Source organism: Mycetomoellerius zeteki, unplaced genomic scaffold, assembly GCF_001594055.1.
Source record: "Mycetomoellerius zeteki isolate Tzet28-1 unplaced genomic scaffold, Tzet1.0 scaffold280, whole genome shotgun sequence".
Lineage (NCBI taxonomy): Eukaryota > Metazoa > Arthropoda > Insecta > Hymenoptera > Formicidae > Mycetomoellerius > Mycetomoellerius zeteki.
The window spans coordinates 4,742-12,282 of record NW_017257261.1 but is presented as its reverse complement, the minus strand read 5'-3'; the positions used below and the strand labels follow the sequence as shown (position 1 = coordinate 12,282).

At 37.0% G+C, this 7,541-nt stretch overlaps 1 pseudogene; it reads left to right on the top strand.

Moving 5' to 3' along the window:
• The first annotated feature begins 6,749 nt into the window (after nt 1–6,749).
• Nucleotides 6,750–7,329, top strand: LOC108724211 (uncharacterized; annotated as a pseudogene).
• The last annotated feature ends 212 nt before the right edge of the window (nt 7,330–7,541 follow it).

Genomic DNA, 7,541 nt, shown 5'->3' with positions numbered 1-7,541 from the left:
CAATTGTTCCTTAATTGATTTCTGTCAAAATTTTCTATCTTGGTGAACATTATTTCTGTTGTTTGTTGTCTTAAATTACAGGCAACGAAAAGAAAGGAGAAAGAAGATGGCTAATTAGATATTTTCTGCTTAATCCGAATTAAATTGATCGCACTGATATTGGTGATGAGATGTTTTGTGCTGTTACATCGACAACCTTTTATGATCAATAAACTATTTACATCGCCAGTGCGACAAAGAGCAAGAAAAAGATTTATATATTATTATATCTTGGCATACTTCTTTATCAAAAGATTTTTAATTTTACATAAACAAGATTATTCAAAGAATTCATTCAATAGTTAACATATAAATTAAGGAAACATTGTCAATGTGAGCCAACACAAGATGTTCTTTTGTGAAAAAACTGTCATATATTATAAATCATAAGTATAAATTACAGACGTTTCGACATCATCATTGTGTCCTCTTTAAATGTAGGAATAACATATACTAGATGTAGCAAGTGCTTGTACTGCATCTAGAATATTAGATTGTAATTTTAATGTTAATTAAAAATTAATTATAATAATGATAATGGTGATTTTGTTTTAATGTTAATTAAACAATAAACTTCATCCGTATTTTGTTTGTTAGTCTACCTCATTCTCTTTTTTAAATCTCTTCATTATTTTTCTTATTTAGAATTATTTAATAAATAGCTTATTATATTTTGAGGTCTAGCAGCGCCAAGCTTTTTTACATAACAAATTTTGTTATTTTAATAAAATTTTCTTATATTGGGCTGCTTCGTCCTTAATAAAAATGTGATACTGTTACTTCTTTAATTCTTTGTGATAACTTGAACTTGAAATGAATTGTAAATCAAAATAAGGTAAATAGTATAAAGATTATCAAAGATGATACCACTTGGGTTTTTAAAGATAGTATACCACTTAGGTTTTTTCAAACAAATGATACATGTTAAAATTAAATAAATTAATTTATAAAAATTTTATAAGATTCAACTTTGCGCTAGTCGCTGATATCAAACCTTTCATACGAATACATACAATTTTGTGGAATTTAACTTGGCGCCAGTTGTTGATATCAAATCTTTTATACACATGATACATATCATTAAAGTTAAGTAAATAATAATAAAGGTAGTACCACTTGGGTTTTACTTTTTAATTTGGTAGTCTTTTATACACATGATATATATCATTAGAGTTAACTAAAAATTTTATAATATAGATATCATTAAAATTAATAAATAAATAACTTGGCGCCTGTTGTTGATATCAAATCTTTTATACACATGATACATATTAGAGTTAAGTAAAAATAACAAAGATAGTACCATTTGGGTTTTATTTTTTAATTTGGTAGAATTTAACTTGATAAAGATAGTACCACTTGGGTTTTACTTTTTAATTTGATAAAATTTATCTTGGCGCCTGTTGTTAATATTAAATCTTTTATACAAATGAAATATTTGAAATAAATAAATAATAAGTAAATAATGAAGATAGTGCCACTTGAGTTTTACTTTGTAATTTGATAGTCTTTCTTTTACACACATGATACATATCATTAGAATTAAATAAATACATCATTTATAGATAGTAGCACTTACGTTGTACTTTTTAATAATTTGGTATAGCAGTTTTTTTTAATACTGATTGTTTTCCATTTAATAATACAAGTCGACACAAATCGACACAAGCGTTGTTCTATATCCTTCTTGACATTCAGAGAGTAACAAAGATAGAACGACACTTGTATCAACTTGTGTCGACTTGTGTCATCAAATAGAAAGCCACTTATCATATTAGGTTTTACCATATAAATAGTTTTTTTTCGATAAGCACACGTTCTTAGCGCCTTTTTTACCTTTTTTTTTAAAAGGTAACTTTGTATATAACTTCAAAAACCTCACCGCCATCCCCATCATTTTATAATTGCAATATAAAAATGTCAAGGTATATCAAAACGACGATCATCTATAATACTAACAAAAAAATATGAATAGTCTTTTAAACACATGATACATATCATTAGATTAAATAAATACGTTTCATTTATAAAGATAGTACCACTTGGTTGTATTTTTTAATTTAAATATAGCAGTTTTTTCCAACTTTTTATTTATCATTTAGGTTTTATCATATATTATAAATAGCTTTTTTCAAAGATTAGAGTTAACTAAATAATAAAGATAGTACCACTTCAGTTTTATAATAGATATTAAAGTTAATAATAAATTAACGTGATGAATAATGAATTTAACTTGGCACCTGTTGTTGATATCAAATCTTTATTCACATGATACATATCATTAGAGTTAAGTAAAAAACTTTTTTATTTGGTACAATTTTGACGTAAATATGTAATGAGTTATTTAAATTTATCGCTTACACTATTTATACATTGACACAAATCGAAATATACATGCTCAACACATTGTTCCAGTTCAAACATGAAGAGCATGGTTGATGCTTTCATATATAAACACTTATCAAAGATAATTTCACAGTGTCCTCATCGCGTATTTTAACAAGTTCAATCACAAAATCTTGAATCACTAATGACGACGGAATAGTCTCGACTGCACCAATCGCTCGATATCAACCTTTTTTTCCACGAACGCCGTCCACGTAGCACGAGGCAGGACGATGCGATTACCTCGAGAGTCACCGATCGCAATTTCCACGTGAGACATTGGTCCCACGGCAATCCCGATCTCCAGAAACTTGTACGCTGTCGGTGTCAGCGCGAACACCCTCCTCAAAATGCTACGCGCACTGTAATGAGCAACAAAACAAATAAGCCGTCTATAGAAAACATTTTGCAGATATAAGAGACATACTTACGGTTGAACGTATGAAGCCATAGCGCTGACTATCACTACAATATGATTTTTTCGAGCGACTGATACAGTAACATCGTTTCACCTCCTTTTTAATGTTTATATCCCTCCTCAATTTATTCATTATCTGAAGAATCGCTGAGAGAATCTTCAGACATAAAATTCGGTAGATAAAAGGCTTGTAAGTCAATACAAAACAAACTTTTCCGAGAAGGATAAAATTCAAAGGCCACAAGCGCGCATTGAGTACGTTTCAATTTTAGATGTCATTCTCAAATCATGATTATTATTTATTGAAACGTAACCCTGATGCTCCATCTTATATTTTGGACACCAAGTATTAGTGCGTGTTAACACATTGCGGAAACCAAATTCACGATTGCGAATCAAACGCGGGAACGATAGACAATTGCGGTTAGCCATGTTTGCGCAGACTAACATTGCGCGACCCTCGACGATATTTATATTTTCATTCCCACTCAATAATAGTTAAAATCCAAAATTGCAAATATGCGACTGTAGTTTAAGAATTTATGCAAAAGACATGCCTGATGAGACCACTATTGTAATTGATACCACAAAAATGCAACGTTTGCGAAAAAGATGCTTATGATGTAACGTTACGCAATATGATGTAATTGCGCATCAATAATGTTAGATTTAGCGTAATGAAAGAATTTTTTCAAAGACATTTGACATGTCATGTTTCACGATGACATCATCAATTTAATACCTGCAAAAAGGCATACCCTGCAACAAAAGCTTTTAGATACAGCCGACGATGGAATCATCAATGTAATTTGATACCACAAAATACAACGTTTGCGAAAAAAATGCTCAATAATGATACAATTGTACAACAACCATTAGATTTAGCGTAATATAAGATACTTCTCAAAACATTTGAAATGTTTCACGACGATATCATCATAAATAGCACAAAATGGTATAAAAATGTTAGGATTTAGGCGTATCGCGTCATTAGTCAATCTAACAGCAAAAGTAACAACATGGAGCGAGATTTGATTGAGCAAACTACTCTGTTTAATACAAGAGAAGAGTACGTTGCGTGGGAACAGCGATGCGACGAATTTATCGAATCTCTGGAAGAGCAGAGCCGTATTAAACGCCCGCGATTATCGACCGGTAATAGACCGGTAATACATGCGCTCACCGATCTCGCGCGACTTGAAAGCTTGAAGCATTCGGTGCGCGGACGATTTGTGCACATAGGCACAGGATATGGACTTCGACGGCACGAGATCGAAACGGCGTTCGAAAGCCGGATTCTAACAGGTGCGGTAATAAACTCTAATTATATTGAACCTCGCCGATTCCTCGAAGACGCGAGTGAAATTGTGCTCGAGAGTGTGCAGTGTGTTTTACAGAGATATAACTCTTCAAAGATAAACACAGTATTTAACGGTGAATTCGTGGCCGATGACAAATGCGTGTACAAGAGTATCGTCACCCGGAACCATGAACTATATCAATGCACAGATTTGCGCGAGTGGTACATGTCGCGCGTCGTCGAGCCAATTCTAGCATCGCTTGAAGAATTTCAAGAACGTGACAGCGGGTAGGCATTGTCACGTATCCTCAATTTAACGGTAAACGCGAATAAATTAGATCCTCTGCGCACGGGATATCATATTAAACTCCCGCGAGAAATTATGCTGAAGAGAACGGTGATCAACGTGCGATCCACAGACAATGCGTGTTTCGCGTGGTCGGTGGTTGCAGCCCTGCATCCAGCCCAAAAACATGTGGATCCATGTGGACAGAGAATCGTCGTATCCGCACTACTCATCGGTACTGAATCTCAAAGATATTCAGTTTCCGATGACGTTACATCAAATAAAAAAATTTGAAACCCTCAACGATATTTCCATCAATGTCTACGCCATCCAGAAGGAGATTGTGCTACGACTCGCCGACTGAAAGAGGAACAAGCACGTAAACCTCTTGTACGTGGAGGATGATAGCGCGGGACATTTCACGCTGATCAAAGATCTGTCCCGCCTTGTGAGATCACAGATTACCAGAAACAAGAACAAGAAATATTTCTGCGATAGGTACGTATAAATAATAATAATAATAATTTTTTTTTAGATGCCTCCACTACTTTAACTCAAGCGCAAAACTGGAGACCCACAGTGAGGATTGTGGGAAATTGAACAATTGTGCGATAAGGCTACCGAGCGAGGATGACATGTGATTGAGCTTCCGCTACCACTGCAGGAAGGAGTGCGTCCCGTTCGTAGTCTACGCCGATCTTGAGTGCATATTGGAAAAAATGAATAGTGATTCACAATCTGCTACGCACATGTACCAACATCACAACGTCTTCAGTATCGGGTATTACGTGCACTGCTCCTACGACAGCTCACTGTCAGGCTACCGATTTCGCCGTGACAAAGACTGTATAGCGTGGTTCGCGGAAGAATTGAAAAATCTAGCGCACAATGTACAATCGACAACTTCAACTAATGTTCCCATGGCGGATTTCACGTGGGACTACTGGGAAAAATTTAACAGCGCCTCGCATTGTCACGTATGCGAGAAACCGTTTACACCAGACGATGCGCGGGTACGCGATCATTGCCACTTAACTGGACGATACAGAGGCCCCGCCCACTCAAATTGTAATCTAAATTATAAGGATTCGCATTGCATACCCGTAGTTTTCCATAACTTATCTGACTCCGACGCTCATTTCATTATCAAGGAAATTGCCATCGCGTACGAAGGACGCGTTGATGTTTTACCGATAACCAAAGAAAAATACATCTCATTCACCAAACATGTTGACAGTACCAAAATCAATCAAAAGAATTGCATACAATTACGCTTCATAGATTCATGTAGATTTCTCGCTTTTAGTTTAGATAAACTGGTATCTTTTCTCAACAATGATAAGCTGCGGGTACTGCGACGCTAATTTTCCGATTTATCGGAAGAAGATTTTAATCTTTTGACGCGAAAGAGCGTCTTTCCGTACGCGTACATTGACTGCAGTGAAAAATTGAACGAATTGTGCTTACCGCCTCGCAAGTCATTCTACAGTTCATTGACGGATAACACGTTATCTGAGAGTGATTACTCGCACGCTGTCAACGTGTGGCAGCGGTTCTCCATCCAAACACTCGGTGAATATAGCGATCTGTATCTAAAAACGGATGTATTGTTGTTGGCCGACGTTTTTGAAAATTTCCGCGACAGTTGCGTCGCGAGTTACGGACTCGACCCCGCGTACTATTACATCTTATCGGGCTTCACATAGGATGCCATGTTGAAGCATACAGGTGTAAAATTTGAACTGCTCGCAGACATTGATATGATCATGTTTGTCGAGCGCGGAATACGCGGCGGTCTGAGCCAGTGATCAAATAGGTACGCGCGAGCCAACAACAAATACATGCCGTCGTACGATCCATCGAAACCGTCATCGTACTTGATATACTATGACGTCAACAATCTCTACAGCTGGGCAATGTGTCAACTACTGCCTTGTGCCGATTTTCGATGAGTCGATGACGTGCACAATTTCGACTTTACGACCATCGGGTTAGATTCACCAACAGGCTATATTCTCGAGGTAGACTTGGAGTACCCTCAACATCTCCACGACGCGCACACTGACCTACCGTTCTGTACGACCCGCGAGAAACCACCCGGCAAGCGTGAGGACAAGCTCTTCGCAACATTATGCGATAAGCAACGTTACGTCATCCACTATCGCAACCTGCAGCAGTGTATTCATCACGGTCTCCGTATCGCAAAGGTTCACCGTATACTACAATTCGCGCAAGCTCCATGGCTTCGTGATTATATAGAATTAAACACCAAATTTAAAACATTGGCAAAGAATGATTTTGAGAAAAATTTATACAAACTGATGAATAACGCGGTATTTGGCAAAACCACGGAGAATGTGCGCGATCACGTCGACGTAAAATTATTAACAAAATGGGAAGGCAGATACGGTGCGGAGGCAATGATCGCCAAACCAAACAGCCACAGTCGTAGCGTCTTTTCGGAGAATCTGGTCGCGATAGAACTGCGTAAGTTCGAGGTGAAGTTCGACAAACCGATATATGTGGATATGTGCAGCCTCGATATATCCGATGCCTTCATTACAGAATATGTAGATTAACGATTGATGTTCTGTTTCTTCAAGAGTTTCTGCACATTCGAGTTGTAAAATTCCTTTCCTCTGTCGGTCTGCAAATTTTTCGGACATCTTTCATCGTCTCGAATTATTTTTGCAATCGCTTTCGTCACCTTGTTGCCGCTCTTGGCTTTGAGTGGAACGGCCCATGCGTGCTTACTCAACACATCGATAACGGTGAGAATGTAGTAGTAATCTCTGTTGCAGTATACGGACGCATCTCAACCACATCCGCCTGCCACAGGTCATCATATCCGTGTACTATGACGCGTCTTCTTGGAAAATTTCTTCTCGCTGCAGCGTGTAATCCATCAACCAGCTATCGTTTCTCAGTCATTGCGATTATTCACTTCTCGAATCGTCTTTTCAAATTCGTTTAGCATAACCTGCACATTATTTTGGAATAATGTCATCTTCCTCGATTTCATCAAGTCGATCTTTCAAATCTTAAACACTGCTGCACGTATCGTTTGTTTACCGCATCAACATCATCCACTGTTAGCGCTAAACGTCGAATCT